At 41.3% G+C, this 16476-nt stretch overlaps 1 protein-coding gene across 23 annotated transcripts in view; it reads right to left on the bottom strand.

The window, feature by feature from the left end:
• Positions 1 to 16476, bottom strand: part of NRXN3 (neurexin 3) — a 1523557-nt gene that overhangs the window by 820456 nt on the left and 686625 nt on the right. The gene's annotated exons all lie outside the window — the stretch shown is intronic.

Below are 16476 nucleotides of genomic sequence, written 5' to 3'. Positions count from 1 at the left end.
AATGCCATTATTTTAGCTCATCCTTTGAGACTCTTCCAGATCAAACACAAAAATCAGACCACTTTTCATAAAGGCCTAAGGCTAAAAATCCAAGGCACTCAACTGCCATCTTCTTTAGGCTGGAGGCTTGCCTTTACTCATTTTAGTTCTCTAGTACCTGACTCAGAAAAGTAGTTTCAAAACATCACTGAATTCAACCTGAACCATATGCTCACAGCAAACTCCTCCACCAGCCAGAGCCATAGAGCCTGGTGACTTCCCCCATTTCTCCCTCATTCCCAAGCTCACACTCTTCCTCCTACCCAGTGGCTTCCTGGATCCCAATGTTCTTCTGCTTCCAAGAATTTGTGAACTTCAGTGTCCTTGAGACATTCTCCCATCACCTAATTGCCACGTTACATTCCTCTCCTCCATTGAACTGTAACCCAACCGGCTCCTTTGGGATAGTTCCACCAGACAAGATGGTCTACAGTGGAGAGAACACTTTTCTTAGAGTTGAGCCTGAACATGGAATGTAGTTCCACTCCTGGTTCTTAAGGTAAGGTACTTACTCCTAAATATCTGATTCTCAGTGTCCTCATCTGTGAAATGGGAGTATTAATATCTACAGCATAGAAGCCTTCAGCAAGTGTCCAATGAGTGCTGGCTTCTTGTCCTCATCTCCTCTCTCATTAACCCCACCTATCTTCTTAACTAATGTCACAAAGTTCTATGATAATTGCATATAAATTGATTATATCCTTGGTTTTTTTTTTTCTTATTTTCTTATCTCTTATTTGATCTTCTAAGGGCAGAGGCCATTACTTATTTCAGCTGGGACACTAATTAGTATTTTATTTTTTTTAATATTTTATTTATTTGACAGAGAGACACAGCAAGAGAGGGAACACAAGCAGGGGGAGTGGGAGAGGGAGAAGCAGGCTTCCCGCTGAGCAGGGAGCCAGATGAGGGCTGGATCCCAGGACCCTGAGGATCATGACCGGAGCCAAAGGCAGACGCTTAACAACTGAGCCACCTAAGCACCCCACTAATTAGTATTTTAAACATCAGATGCTATTGATTCTTTACATCACTACCCCCACCAACCAGCCTGCTCCCAAATCCTGCTTTACAACCCCAATCTCTTGACTTTTTAAAATAAAAACTTCATTATGTCTATATCCAAATAATCTGATCAATTACAAGGGCTGATTAATTCTGCCTTACAGTGGAGGCCAACTAACAAAAAAAAAAAAAAAGATAATTTCAAGTTACGAATCAATGAGAGAGCAAAAGGCATAAATAACTCTGTGTACATTATTCCTGATCACAATTCCTCTACCTAGTGCTCTTGATCTTGCTTAAGAAAACAAAATGTTCTTCATATCATTATTTTAAATAGCAGGTCATCCAGATGCCTCATCTTTTTCGCTTTCCACTTAAATTACAGATGTACAAACCACCCCAGTTTCCTATTATTTCCTGTCCAATGAACAAAAAGAAAATGCTAAGTATCACACACCCAGAAAATCTAAGACCATATAGAGAGAGGTAGAGAGAACCACTAGATTTTCTTGTGATGGGGGCTTGGGGGGGGGGGCGGAATACACCTCCAGTGCAACTCATGGTGCCTTTCCACCCCTCACCTCTACAGCCTGCCATGATGGAAGATGCCTTGAAGAAGGAAAACTGATTCAAATGCTGCTTCCCCACTTAGCTGTATGCCTTCGTTAACCTACGTGTGTTTTTGTGAGCTTCGGGTTCCTCATTTGCAAAGCCACCTCCAGAGCAGACTAAAGCATATAAAAGTTCCCTTCCTCCTTCCCTGACTTACCCTAAAAGAACTCTCTTTCCTTCTTGGTACAGCCACAGCACTGTGTACTGTAATTTATCTACTTACATGTCTGTCTCCCAGCCCAGACTTGAAGCCGGGAACCAAGTCATATCTGTCTTAATTAGTGAGTATCAAACAGAGTGCCTGGGACACGAGGCATTCAACAAATGCTTGGTAGAATATTCCTTCTAAACACACCATGTTACACTGAAGCAGAGGGCAAGGATGACTGAAGTTTTCAACATTTTAGCAGAGCTCTAGAAGACCATTTGTTTAGCATCTTAGTGTGACAGGAACATGAATTTCAATGTTCATCCACTTGACTTGTCTTTCACAATGTCCTCACTCGGTGCCTACATCAGACTACTGGCTAAAGCTTGCTGAGTCTGGCTTTTCACCCCACTAGCTCACAAGCTTAGCCCTTTCTCAAAGGCTACATGTGTCCCTCACTGACACAGGTCTATAACCTTTAGATTATGAGAAACTTGAAGAGCTTTAAGCTCCAAGGGTATATGCAGGTGTGAGAAAGCTGTCAGAAATTTTTAAGGCTGTAGCTGTTCATGGCTGTTCATGCCATCTATTTAGAGATGATTTGAAGGACACCAACATTAATACTAACAATAAAGAAAGTTGACCTCTGTTGCAAAGTTATAAGGTGGTGGACATTGTGCTAAGTATTTGATACATATGATTTCAGCTAAGCTTCACAAAACATCCTACAACTATTATCATTATAACTTTTCTCCACATGAGGACACTGAAGTTATAAGATGCCTAATCATTTTAAGTGAAAAACCATTAGTAATAGAGCTAAAATCTGCCATAAGGCAGTCCTGCTCTAGAATCTGTGCCTGCTTGGGGTCCCTCCTAAAAGCAGACCCTGAGATGAGGATTTGGGTGCATCTAGTTTATTTGGGAGGGGATCCCCAGGAAGCAGGATGAGGAAGGGAGGGGACAATGAGACAGGGAAGGGAGGAACCCAGTAAATGGCCAGGTTACTGCTGCAAATGACTGGGATTTGGTTTTACCAGGGAACCTCTGAGACAGAGTATATGGAATGCATCTTAGAATCAGCTCTGGGGGGGGTGGGGGCTGAGCATCTGACTCTTGGTTTGGGCACAGGTCCTGATCTCAGGGTCTTGAGATTGAGCCCCGTGGCTGGGCTCCTCATTCAGTGCGGAGTCTGCTTGGGTATTCTCTCCCTCTTCTCTTCCCCGCACTGCTCACATGCATACAAGCTCTCTCTCTCTCTCTAAAATAAATAAATGAAATCTTTTTTTTTTTTTCTTCTTAAAGAATCAGCTCTGAGGGACGAGGAAGTTGGTGTTTTATCCATAAAACCCAGCCCTCATTTACTAACCAGTTCAGTCCACCTTCCTGACACTTTTGGCCTGTCTTGAGCATGGCTAAGCAGTCTCTCATAGACAAAGACACTCTCAGATGCAGGCAGACATCAGTCAGCAAACTGTCCACAAGTGACCTCATGAAGGCCTGAGGGAACACAGGTGGGCAAAGTACGACAGCATCAGCTACAAGTAAGGTACCTTTCACCATCGCATTATCCTGTGGAGGGGAAAACACACAAAGATGAGCAGGCAAACTTTACCCAAGTTTAAGTTCGCACACACCAGTTTTCCTCTATAGAATAGCCAAGAGGAAGGAGAGACCCAGAAGACTGGCTTAGAGAATTCTGGCATGCCTCAAGCTCTGCCACCATGGATCTCTGTGAAGATAGCAGAAGGCTTCTGTTTGCAGAATTATGTGGTCACTCAGTGCCAGACACATCTGTACCATATTCAATATTCGTATTCATATTCATTCTCCTGAACTTTACAGAACACCTACTGTCAACATATTATTTCATTTAGTCACAAACATTAAGTTACAAATACAAAAATTCATCCAAAGCCAAATAGAAATGCTTATGGATTCATCCAGTCTTTTGCTTAAACAGTGTTGATAATGAAACATTGCATGAGGTACAATAAATACCCCCATGCTTAAGGCCTCTGCTGGGATCTCAAATCAATCCCACTGCTAGAATAAATGAATCCACGGAAGAATCCAGGGTGCTGCTAAATAAATCATCTCTCTGGGGCAAATGCATTTGGAGGAAACCTTTCTAGTTCCTTCGTGCTGTGCCCTAACTAATCTCGGGTAATCACACTCAAGGTAAGTGTGTTTAGTTTTCATTATATACAGAAAAGACGCAAAGGCTGAAAAGTTACACCAAACAAATGTTTGAGGCAATATTCTCCCTCCAATATGTATTCCTTTCCACAGATGCTGACCTTTCAGCAAATGGCAAAGAAATGCTTCAGAGTCCACAGAAATCTGTCCTCCTGGAGTCCAAAGAAAGGGGGGTTTAAATTTACAACCATTTATGTAAAATCTAGTTTCTAAGTTCCTAGCATCAGGAGCAACAATTTCCATTTTGGAAAATAAATTATAACTTTAAGAACCCCCATGTGTAGAAATGCAGTCAGGTGTGTTAATTGGAAAGTATTCCCGGCTACTTCACTTGACCATTAAAAGAGAAGTGAGAGGCGCCTGAGTCAGCTCCCGTATCAGCTGCCCCTCCACATAAGGGCCAAATGCACAAAGAGCAACCCAGTCACTGAAAGGAATCTGTCTCCCTCCCAGTGTGCCCATTGCCTTGTACTCCCTCTCTCCACCCATTTCTTTATCTCTCTTTTAAATTTTGCCACTTGTTTATTTGAATTTATTTTCAAAATATTTGCCATCCTGTAAGTATATTGTGCCATTTCTCCAAACAAACATGCTTTCCTTAGGCAAATTCTTAAAGATGTGATTGTTGCACAAGAAGGCTTTAGAAGAGAATTTTCAAACTTCTGAGTCATAAAGGTATTCTGTCTCAAAGATTCTTTCCTCCCAGCAACAGCTCACTGATAATGACCATATTACTCTACTAATTGCTTCTTTTTCCTTTGCATTATCCAGGTCACTGCTTTAATTTAACCTTAACCACACTATTCCAAAAGATCTCTTTATTCTCAGCTCTTTCTTCCTTCCTGCTGATGCCCCTTACCTCCAAATTGATGTGCCCTGGACGCAGAAGATACATTACTCTCCCTTAAGCCCAGTGTCTGTCTTGTTATTTCCACACTCAGACACTGGTAGTGGGTTGCTTATAGGTATTAACTGCTCTAGAAGAACAGTCTGTGTATGAAAACCAGCTTCCTTTCCATCCTCACCTCACGCCTCTTCTCTAAACACAAACCGTGGACTCCATGTGACTTCTACTGGAAGAGGTTTGTGCTATTTTCAATTTTCTACACACTCCTATGATTTCTACTTTTGCACGTCTGCTCTTGATGTTCCCACCATCTAGATAGCTTTTCCCCATCAATGAAGGTTCATTTCTCTCTGTCCTCCATGGGACAGTGGGTGGAAACTGACACTGGCTTTGTACATGATGCTATACCAATCAAATGTCTCTCAATGCCTAATTTTGACAGAAGTCTGACATCTCTCTCTCTCTCTCTCTTTCTCTCTCTCTTTCCTGCTTTCACCCTCACACTTTTTTTTTTCTTCCTTAGGGGTTTTAGGATTCTGAGGTGCAAAGAGGTTAAGCAATGTTATCTATCAATTGTGGCCGAGATCACACAGATGGTAAAGCCTAGGGTGTGAGCTGGGCTGGAATTCTATCCTGTGTCTACCTGAATCTCAAAACCATGAACTTCCTAACATCCACCCTACACCTCAGATGTCAATTTCTTTAATCCTTTTCCACAATCGCTCTTCACTGCTCCCCACCCACCCATGCCCCAGGGCACTTGACTTCTGCATCTCTCTTAGAACACTGAACATCCTGAACAAAATCTCTAGGACCTAGAGGTCATCTGAATTCATATTTTTGTCTTCTAAACACTGAGCCCAGGCCCTTCAAGCTACTTGGAAGGCAGTGCAGCACAGACTAGAGCACGGTTGGAGACTCAAGATGGCTAATAATCAACTCTTATTCTTGGCCCATAGTAGCCATGCAAGCTTGGTTCTCATCTGTTCAGTGCAGATATTAATAATGTCTATTTCCTAGGCATGATGTGAGGATTAAGTGAGACAACATAGCACCAGACATGCATTAATGTTAACAGTAATTGAATACTTTCTGTGTGCTCAGCAGTCCTGGCTGTGAGGTTCCTATGAAATCAGTACTATGGGAGCCTAATCTTGGACATGAGCAAACTGAGGCACAGAGTTTAAGTAACCCACACAAAATCATATAACTTAAGAGCTGCAAAGTAAGATACAGACCCAGAGATTCTGCAGGAGAGCCCAAACTCTTAACACCATCCTCAGTAATGGTGGGGGGACAGTGGAGAGTGGTGTGGGCTGACACTGCCCATGCTATCTGAGCCGCGGTCAACGTGTGCTCCCTGATGCTCCGCTGGTCGCAGCAGTTGCCACTCGTCACGGCTCTTTCAAACTGCAGGAGACATCTGGTCATCTCTGCTCTTAAGAAGCTGTCCTCCCCACAATGTTGGCCCAAGGCAGCCTTGCCCTTTCCGTGTTACAGAATGGCCTGGAGCATGGTGAGGACTCAGTAATCCTGGTCCTGAATGTCAGGGAGGGCAAGGCATGGGGGGAAGCTGCTGGAATGTGGGCATCATGAGGAAAGGCATTCGTGATTTCCTGTTGGTCGGTAGCCAACAGAGTAGTTGCACAGCCAGAACTCAGAAAACGTGTTGTCAGTGAATACAAATGATGACGTGTTCAAACGAGCACTCCATCCGGAGTCAGAAAAGGCTGGATTCCAATTCCCGCTTTTCTACTTCCTGATTGTGATCTCGCGAAAGCCACTGACCGTTCTGAAACTGAGTCCCCTCAGTGATAAAGGCACAACTGTAATAAGTATAACATTAACATTTATTGAACACTCCCTGCATAAACCAAACACTTCAATGAGTTTTACATGATACAATTTTGCCATGAATCCTCCCAACAACTTGTGACTTTTGTTATGCCCTTTTCAGAGATAAGGAGACTGATATTTATGGAGTGTATATCACTTCTTCAAGGCCACACAGCTAGTAAATGAGGGAGTCTGTGCTGGAAATGGTGGTATGACACTGTCCCCCTGGGAGGCTTTTTCTGGCAGCCAGCCTTGCTCTTACACAGCTACAGAAGGTTCAAGATGGAAGCTGCGAACCACCTAACTGGTACAGACCCTTTCAATGAGGATATCCGAATACAGAATGTCATGTAAGATCACCTCTCGGGGGCACCTGGGTGGTGCAGTAAGGTGAGTGTCCACTCTTGATTTCAGCTCAGGTCATGATCTAGGGGTTGTGAGATCGAACCCCGCGTAGGGCTCCACACCCAGTGCAGAGTCTGCTTGTCCCTCTTCCTCTGCTCCTACCCCCTGTTCACATTCACTCCTCCTCTAAAATAAATAAATAAATAAAATCCAAAAAAAGAAAAAGATCACCTCTCAGAATTGTACCAAGCTCCTTCCTCAACTATAACCAGCACGTCCCCTTCACAAGGGGCGACTGTGTTCCCACAGGGAGGGCTTGACAAAAGCAATGGTCCAGGACAAAAGTCAAAGGGCTGAACCATTGCATTTAACTACTAACTTTTCACGTTCTTTTATGTTTTCCAGTTTCACATATGTGCAAATCATTTTTCTGTGAATGTGTGGGTTTTGAATCACTCTCTGGCAAACAGGTTCCTACAGAGCAAAAGCTGAGTCTTGTTTCCTTCATATAGTAGTGTGCATACAAGAAGTGCATAGTAAATGTCCTCAAGAGCTCAATGCCCCTCTCACTAGAAACCACTATAGACACTGACTACATTTTATATATTTCCTGCTTTTAAACTCTATCAGTAGATTAACGATTGATTTCAAGATAGACTTTTGCAACTTATAGGGGTGTTTTCAGTTTGTTGGAATCTTTCCTCATTTAAAAGACAATCTAAGATAATGCTGTGGAAGCAACCCAAGTATCCATCAACAGATGAATGGATAAAGAAGATATAGTGTATAAATACAATGGAATATTATTTAGCCATAAAAAGAATGAAATCTCGCCATTTGCAACAACATGGATGGACCTAGAGAGTATTATGCTAAGCGAAATAAGTCAGAGAAAGACAAATGCCATATAATTTCACATATGTGGAATTTAAGAAACAAACCAGTGAGCAAAGGGGGGAAGAAAAGAGAGAGGCAAACCAAGAAACAGACTCTTTAAACTATAGAGAACAAACTGATGGTTACCAGAGGGGAGGGTTTTGGGGGGATGGATGAAACAGATGATGGGGATTAAGGAGCGCACTTGTGATGAGCACCAGGTGTTGTATGGAAGTGTTGCATCACTATATTGTACACTTAAAACTAATATTACACTATATGTTAACTAGAATTTAAATAAAAGCTTCAAAAATTTTTTTTAAATTAAAAAAAAAAAAAAAGACAAGCTAAGAGATCCCGAAATGGCCAAGAGCTTGCCACTACACACAAATGAGTCAGCTGATTGTAAACACATTTAACCTATCTACCAAAATCCTAACTTAAAAATTCTCAGTCTTATTCTTTGCTGACGGTCGCTATTTGAATTAAAAAGATGAAGCTCTGCGGAGGGTTCATCTTTGCAAATACCCAGGCTCAGCTCTTCAGCTTTTTAAGCAGGGCACTCTTGCTTATCTGCAGTACATTGACAAAAGAAATCAGAGACATGTGCCTCAATCCTCAAGTTGCCAAGTCAGCGGACTGCTACATTCACCTGATAAGAAAGAGTCTGGCTCTCCACAGTGAATGAAATCTACCTTGAAAACTGGGCACCAGAACCATTACAGAACCCTGGAGGTAGGGTGAGCTGAAAAACCTATAAGGGATGTAGTTTCAGTTTGGAGAGATTGAGAGAAAATACTAGAATTTTCCAGAAGTCACCATGAACATGAATAAAAAGTTACACAAACACACACACACACACACACACACACACACACACACACACACACAATTCAGCCTTGAATATTAGACTGCGAATAAGTTGCTATGTAATTTATTATAGTTATTATAGATTCATTTAGTTCCAAAATGAATGCCTATTAATACAGAGCAAACTGAAAAACTAACTTTTGTAAGAGATTTCTTCTACTCATTAGCATCTGCTTTAACATTAGAGATACTTTAAAATACCTAATGGCCTTCATTAGAAATTGTGGCAACAGAACTTGAGGGAGCAAACTAGTTAATAGTGTGTTCCCCGCCATGTACTGTCAGGGCTGGTCTGGAACCTCAGACAGAGAAACATCTTCCTGCTAACAGTCTCCTTTCTGGAAAATTTTAATCATCTCCCCAGCTCAGAAGAAACCCCTTATTTCTGAGACTCCCTTTAGTTTAAGCTTCTAGGACCTAGGCAATCACTTTTGATTGTGTATCACCAGCATCTAATTTGAATAAGTGTGATTTTACTTACAGGCATTACATTAAGTTCTGTTCTCCAGTCTGAAGGTTTTTTAAGTTCAAAGCTTTAGATTCCATAAAATGGCATAATTCAATTCTGCTTTACTCTTTTTTGGGAAATTTAACAAAATTAATAGGTTAAAAATTTTAGAACAGACTCCTAAAGGAATGGGTTATTATCATCAAGAAAATGAAACAATAAGCGCTTGAGCACAGCTTGGGTTCACTGGAAATATTCTCTCTCTTCTGATAATAGACCACAAAGGCAGCTGGTAAAGTAGGGGTTAAATCCTTGGGCTCTGGAGCCAGATGGGCTCGCCTGGAACCCTGGCGTCTGCATCCTCTATCTGTGGGAGCTTGGGGATGTCCTTCATCCTCTCTTGTGTATTGTTTTGAAATGGGGCAGATAATATTTATTTTATATGACTGTTTGGGGGTTATGTAAGATCCACATATAAGTTACTTAGCATAAAAACCAGCACATATTCAGCCCATAATAATTGTTAGTATCACACCAACATTCATTAAAGATTTTAATAAAGCACTGAAAATATATCTTAGGATAACCTTGCAGAAATATGGGGCAATTAGATAGATTACCATTGAGTTAAAGAAGAAAAGCCGAAAGGAGATGATTAACGAATCACTGTCAACCTGGCAGGAAGGTTATAGCAGTGTTTCTACTCTAACGGTACCTCCCACATGGGGCTGCCGTGAGCATGAAGCAGCACAATGCTTATAAAACCCTTAGCACAGTATCTGGTGTCCAAAAAATTCTCAATAAACATGAGCTACTCTCAGCTGCATTAGCAAATCAAATAAGTTGGAACTGGGAAACTGGCAAAGCAAGAACCCCACCAAAGATCCTGCATATTCTCCCACCTCTTGGCATTTCTCTAATTCCTCAATTCCCTTCTCTCTTTTGGGGGCAGGAATACTGACTAGAGAATACCATCTTTGTTCACTGTATATGAACAGCACATCAAAGGCTCCCTTCCTAGGTGAAATGTTAGACTTCGTGGGACACCACTAAAAGGTGAAGCAACTAAAATCATTTGCAGTCCTTGAAAGAAGATCAGAACATAATTTGCCAGCATCCCTTTTCATGTCTATGCTGATAGCTTTCGTGTATCTAACGAACGCAAACCTTAAAAACAGCTGTTCAGAAAATAGACCACCATATTCAATATCAAGGACAGGAAATACAAAAATGCATTACCTCTCTTGCATTCTCTCTGTAGCTAGTTGTGGAAATAGTGAAAGACGCACAACATAAACGCATTTAGCAGAATAAGTGAGAACTTTCCTAAAATCTGAGAATTGTGCCCAAGACCCACACAGAGCCACCAATAAACTGCCATAAATTGGAGACAGACACCTCCCCACAGCCAGGGCTTACTAGGAGGTGATAGAATTTACCCACAAACCACCAGCCTGGGGACAGGTAGAAGGGAACTGGATTTTTTTTATGAGAAATGCAGACTTGATGGAGAGATTTCTCTTCTTCCTTTCACCAATTACACCAGGCTTCAGTCAGAAGCAGTGGTAATCTCTGCTTACAATCGCTTATGGAGGAGCATCTTCATCCCATGCCCTAGCTATAAATGCTTGCTAGCCTGATGAACCTTCAGGCCCACCCCACTGCTACCCCCAAAGCAGTCATAATAAGAGACTCCTTAAAAGAGTCTGACATTTGTCCCTGAAACATGGAGGGATATGTAAACATAATGACTGGTGCTTATGTCTGTTCTAGAAATCTTGGAAGGTTCGGGCCAGCCATCACAGTTGTGCCAGGAGAGCTAAGAGAGATCATGCCTGAGGACTGAAGGATAAGACAACCCCATCTCAATTCCTCATGGACTCTGGAGTCCCAGAGACACCCTCAGTAGTTCCTGTGGCTCCATCATAACAAGGGTGGAGGGGGGGGAGAGGAAAATGCCATTAGCAGTCATTAGGTCAAGCAAGCAGGTGTGCCCGGCCATGAGAAGGTGCCAAGGGGCTGGCATAAGGACTCAGGTCAACAAGGCTGCACCCTCTGAGGGGTCTTCAGAGGAGTATGGCCAAAATAAATGTGATCCCTGTGCTCTGGAAAAGCATATATCCCGTGAACAAAAAAACAGCACATCAGCAGTGAATGGAACAGACTCAAGCAGAGTAAGATTTAGTTAGGTGCCTTCCACTAGCAGGATGAAATCTAAAAAGATTCTGTATCCCCCATCCACACCAAGACCTCTTCCCTGCTTCCAAGCATGCAAAACACCAAGAAGCTTGGCTTCAAAGTCCAGTAGCCCATAAGTCAAAAGTCTAGTCTGTGGGGATGGGGGGTGGAGGGCTTTAAATCAGATAAGAGATGAGAGCTTTAAACTGCACTAGACTAAGTTTTAATAAATGAAATAAATGAGAAATTACAGAATTTGTTCAAGATTAGCTAAGGCAGTAGAAATGGATATCTGAATAGTATGGTTAAAAGAGGTAAATGGAAAAAAGAAAACCATAACATTTATTCTTCAAAGAATGGAGAATTTTTAACAAATTCATTACAAGACAATAATCTCATATTTTCTTGCATGATTTTCACTGAATTTAGCTCTCTTATAGAGTGAAGTGTCTAGATGTAAATTCTCATTCTAATAGTAGTTAAAAGCCTACACATTCAGTTTGTGGAACTTTTTTTTTTTTTATATTTTATTTATTTATTTGAAAGAGAGAGAGAGAGCACAAGCAGGGGAAGTGGCAGGCAGAGGGAGAAGCAGGCTTCCCGCTGAGCAGGGAGCCCGATGCGGGGCTCGATCCCAAGACCCTGGATCATGACCTGAGCTGAAGGCAGATGCTTAATGACTGAGCCACCCAGGCGCCCCAGTTTGTGGAAATTTTATAAATTATGCAGTCACACCCGCAAGAGAGAGCTCAATGTGTCTTGTCTCGAATTCAACTATGACCTCGCTTTTCTGTCACCATGAGCAACTCAAAGAGCTTCTCCCCTTTCACTGTCCACCAGATGAGAATGCCCTGGATCCCACAGGGAGAAAGGTGGATAGGACAATGTCTGCAAATCTCTCACTTATGTAAAAGCAGTAAAGAACATTACCACTGACATTATCATATGTCAGCTGAATATTAATACAGCCTATTCAAAGCCCTGTCCCTACACCAGCTGTCTAACACGGGTGAAGGCCCCTGAACAGCATGAACTGACTCTGACACACAACTTTGTTTTGTTTTCTGACCTTAGCCTCAAAAATAGAGATAACATCTTAAAAACTATAACAATAATTCTAAAAGTTGGCAAAGTAAGACTTTGAGATAAACATATTCTGTACCTAGTAATATTCTGGAAAGCTGAACATGTCTGAGCCACAGATGCGAGCATGTTGTTTTACTCACAAGTTTGATCCAAATGGACCCAACCTCATCATGACTGTTAATGTTTTTATAAACGGTATGAAATATCCATATAGGGCTATAAAACATTCTAGATGTGCTCTTCCTTACTGGCTGAAAAGTAAATCTCCATGCTCTTACATGCTGTGGTCACATGGAAAAAAAGTATTTGCTAGTAGGTCAATTCAGTAAAACCACTGGGTTACAACTGCAGCAGCAGTAAATAACTTCCTATTTAGAGATGAGGGAAAGTCAAGGAGATGAAAGGAACCAGAACAAAAGTAAGAAGAGGTGACAAATATGTTTGCTGAGGGATTTTTTTTTTGATCATTTCTTAAAGGAAGTTATAACATTTCTTAAGAATTCATACTGCCAATATCCTAAATTCAAAATTTGAAGAAAGAAAGCAATAAAATATATTTCTATGTATAACTAATTTACACTTAATAATTCATTAATTTGTATATTTGTTTAGGAATTTATCAATGCATGCACTCATTAAACCATGTGTGAAACTGTATGTATTCTTCTCCCCGAACTATATCATCTAGATTGCACCCTGGGATCAGATAGAAAAGCTTCTTCTCTATTTGGTTAAACTCTCCTGGCCCCTCCATCCAGCACCCTGAAAAATATGCCAACCTTAGGGCATGTCAAAGACATAAGATTATTTTTTTTTTTTAAAGATTTTATTTATTTATTTGAGAGAGAGAGAATGAGAGACAGAGAGCATGAGAGGGAGGAGGGTCAGAGGGAGAAGCAGACTCCCCGCCGAGCAGGGAGCCCGATGCGGGACTTGATCCCGGGACTCCAGCATCATGACCTGAGCCGAAGGCAGTCGCTTAACGAACTGAGCCACCCAGGCGCCCTCAAAGACATAAGATTAAAGTGATTCAGGTGATGAGGAGTGCAGCACCAACTTCTCTGATTTCCGTCTCCATCCCACACCCAGCACCTCCTTCCTGCTCCCCATTTATTCGTCGATGTTATTCATGTAGGGAGATTAATGCTTATGAGGGTAGAGGTTCTGTTTGATTTATCTGTTTCAACTTTCACTAACTTGTCTAGGTTGAGCTCCCCTTCAGTGAGTTTGCCTAACTGGATGTTCCACATGGACAGGGAGTGTCTACTGCATTCATCACTCTGTCCTCAGTGCCTTGTGCTGAGCTTGGCATGTGGGTGTGGTATTATAAAAAATATATATGTGGTCTTTCTCCCAGCTTCCTGGCACAGAATGCCTAAAATCCCCAGATTTTGTACGCTGATGAGATGGCCCATGGGGAAGGAGGGCCCACAGAGCTTCTGGACAGGGGCTTGTGGCCAGAAAAAGCATTCCATGAAAGGGTTAGGACTTTCACTCCCACGCCCAACCTCCAGGTTGGGGAGAGGGGCTAGAGACTGAGTTCAATCACCCATGGCCAATAATTGAATCAATCATGACAACATAATGAAGCCTTGATACTACCCCTGAATTTTAGATAGAGTTTGAAGAGGTGTCCCAGGTAGGTTAACCCATCACAGTGCTGGGAAAATGACATGCCAGGGGAGGGCATGGAGGCTCTGTGCCCTCCCTCTCCCTGTGCCTCCCCCCTGACATCTCTTCCATTGGGCTGTTTCTGAGTTGAATAATGTAAAATAAACCAGAAATCTTAAGTATGAAGTGCTTGCTTGAGTTCTGTGAGTTATTTTAGCGAATTATTGAACCCAAGGCAGGGGGAGTCATGGGAATCCCCAAGTTGAAGCTGACCAGACAGAAATGCAGGCACCCTTGGCACCCCATCTGCAGCTGGTACCTGGCTTGTTGGGCTGAGCCCCTGACTTGTGGGGTCTGTGCTAACTCCAGGTATAGTCAGAACTGAATAGAATTGAACCCCAGTTGGTGGTGGAGAGCTGAAGAACTGATTGTTGTCAGGAAAAAAAAAAAATACAGTGTTCAATAAGTATTTGTTGAATAAAGGGCTGATTGAATAAGTAAAATCAAATCTGTGCCCTTTGAGAATTGAGAATGAAATTCCCGGTTCAGAATAATTGAGCAAGATCCTACTTATTTTTTCCTTGTATAGTGGACACTCAATGCAGAGTTGCTGAATGAACAAAGATTCTAAAGAAGGGAAAGGTAAATTCTTATTTCTCATAAAGAGGGTAGTTCTAGAAATGACAAGTACCATCTGTCTGGTTTTCATGCTCCTCTACTGTGGCAGGCATTAGTGCCTGCAGCCAAATATTTCCAGTACTTACAGACATGGGTTAGACTGCACGCCCCACTTCCTTGATGCTTAGCGGAGATGTGACTTGCTTTGGTCAAAGTAGCTAGCATCACTTCTATGCAGAAGCACTGGAAACCAATGTATGATCCACCATCCTCTCTTTCCTCCTACCCCAGTGACCAGCCATGTACTAGATGGTGACTTCCCTATCAGCCTGGACCCCTAAGTGAGGACAATGGGGAACAGAGCTCCCAGCATATCAGAGATAGACACGTAGTATGAGTGAGAAATAAATTTGCTATTTTAAGCCTTAAGACTTGTTGGGTGTTTATTATCACAGAAAACCCTAGCCTATCCTAACTGATACAGAAAATCTCTCCTTCCGTATTTCATCATTTCAGTGTAGAAAGATATGCTGCAAATGATTATAACTGTATACTGCTATTTTCAGAGAAAGGCATGCATTCAAGTTGAGGAAATTAGATGATAAATATGGAATGCTTAGTATACTGTGACTAATATATAACAAGTGCTTAACAAAATTAACTGTCATTATCCTTATTAATAGAGTTAATTTGGAAAGCTCTAAATTGATCTTATGCAATATACATCAGTTGATAACAAAGGCAGATTTTTAAGGAGTCTCTAATGAGCAGTACACTAATAAGGTCGAGTAAGTTGTATTTTCTTTTCCACATAAATGTTCAACATGTGTCCACATATGTGACCTTGAACAAGTCACTTCTCTAACATGTTTGCTCATCTATAAAACATTAATTAGAAAAACCCCATGTGAAAATCAAATGAAATGTAGAAGCAGTAAACTCTAAAGCACTAGTTTATTGTGATGAGAACAGAAGAAAATGGTTTTCCATTTTACCACCTAGCAAAATCCACAGGGATTGTTTTCTTCCACCTCAGTTTAAATGCCCATTTGATATTCTAAAACATTTTTTTTTTTTTTACTTAGAATTCCATTTTTCTCCACTTGTCTAATCTGATACTACCAACTCATCTCCTTCTTTGGGAAACAAATACTGAAAATAATTTCCAATATTACAGTAAATTGATACATGATCTATAAGATAACAGTGTGTTGGTGTCATATTTCAACAATTATATTCCAAAATATTTGTGTTGTTATACATTGAAAGAAAGTAACTCTGATTCTAGGAAGTTGACCAACTCTCAGTAATACACAGAATTATGGATATTAGCACTGAGCGGAAATTTAGAGGCCATATATTTAAATTCCCCATAGGCCAAAAATTTTAAGTGGAGAATGTTCTAATAGCAGAAAACTAGTAGTTGGTCTGTTCTATTTGATGTAAAACAGGCATTTCTCATATAACAGATGCTGAGAAAGATTGCATTATTTTTTTTAATTTATGAAAGTCTGTCAAACTATATTTGGAATGATATGCTTTCCCTTGATGGAAAATATGTGTATTCATGTTCCCAATGTTTACACTAATCTTTTCTTCCTGTAAAACTAAAATTGCCCAAAATCTTTGATGATCACTATCTGGGAGCCCTGGACACTACAAAGCAGTGGGTGCTGCTGATTGCCAGAGCCTGGAAGACTCAGTTCAATCACTGGACTAGGGCTGGGCCAGTTAAATGCTTAACTTTTGCAAATGGTC

Source organism: Halichoerus grypus, chromosome 8, assembly GCF_964656455.1.
Source record: "Halichoerus grypus chromosome 8, mHalGry1.hap1.1, whole genome shotgun sequence".
NCBI lineage: Eukaryota > Metazoa > Chordata > Mammalia > Carnivora > Phocidae > Halichoerus > Halichoerus grypus.
The sequence above is the reverse complement of the archived record's forward strand: the minus strand, read 5'-3'. Positions and strand labels throughout refer to the sequence as shown.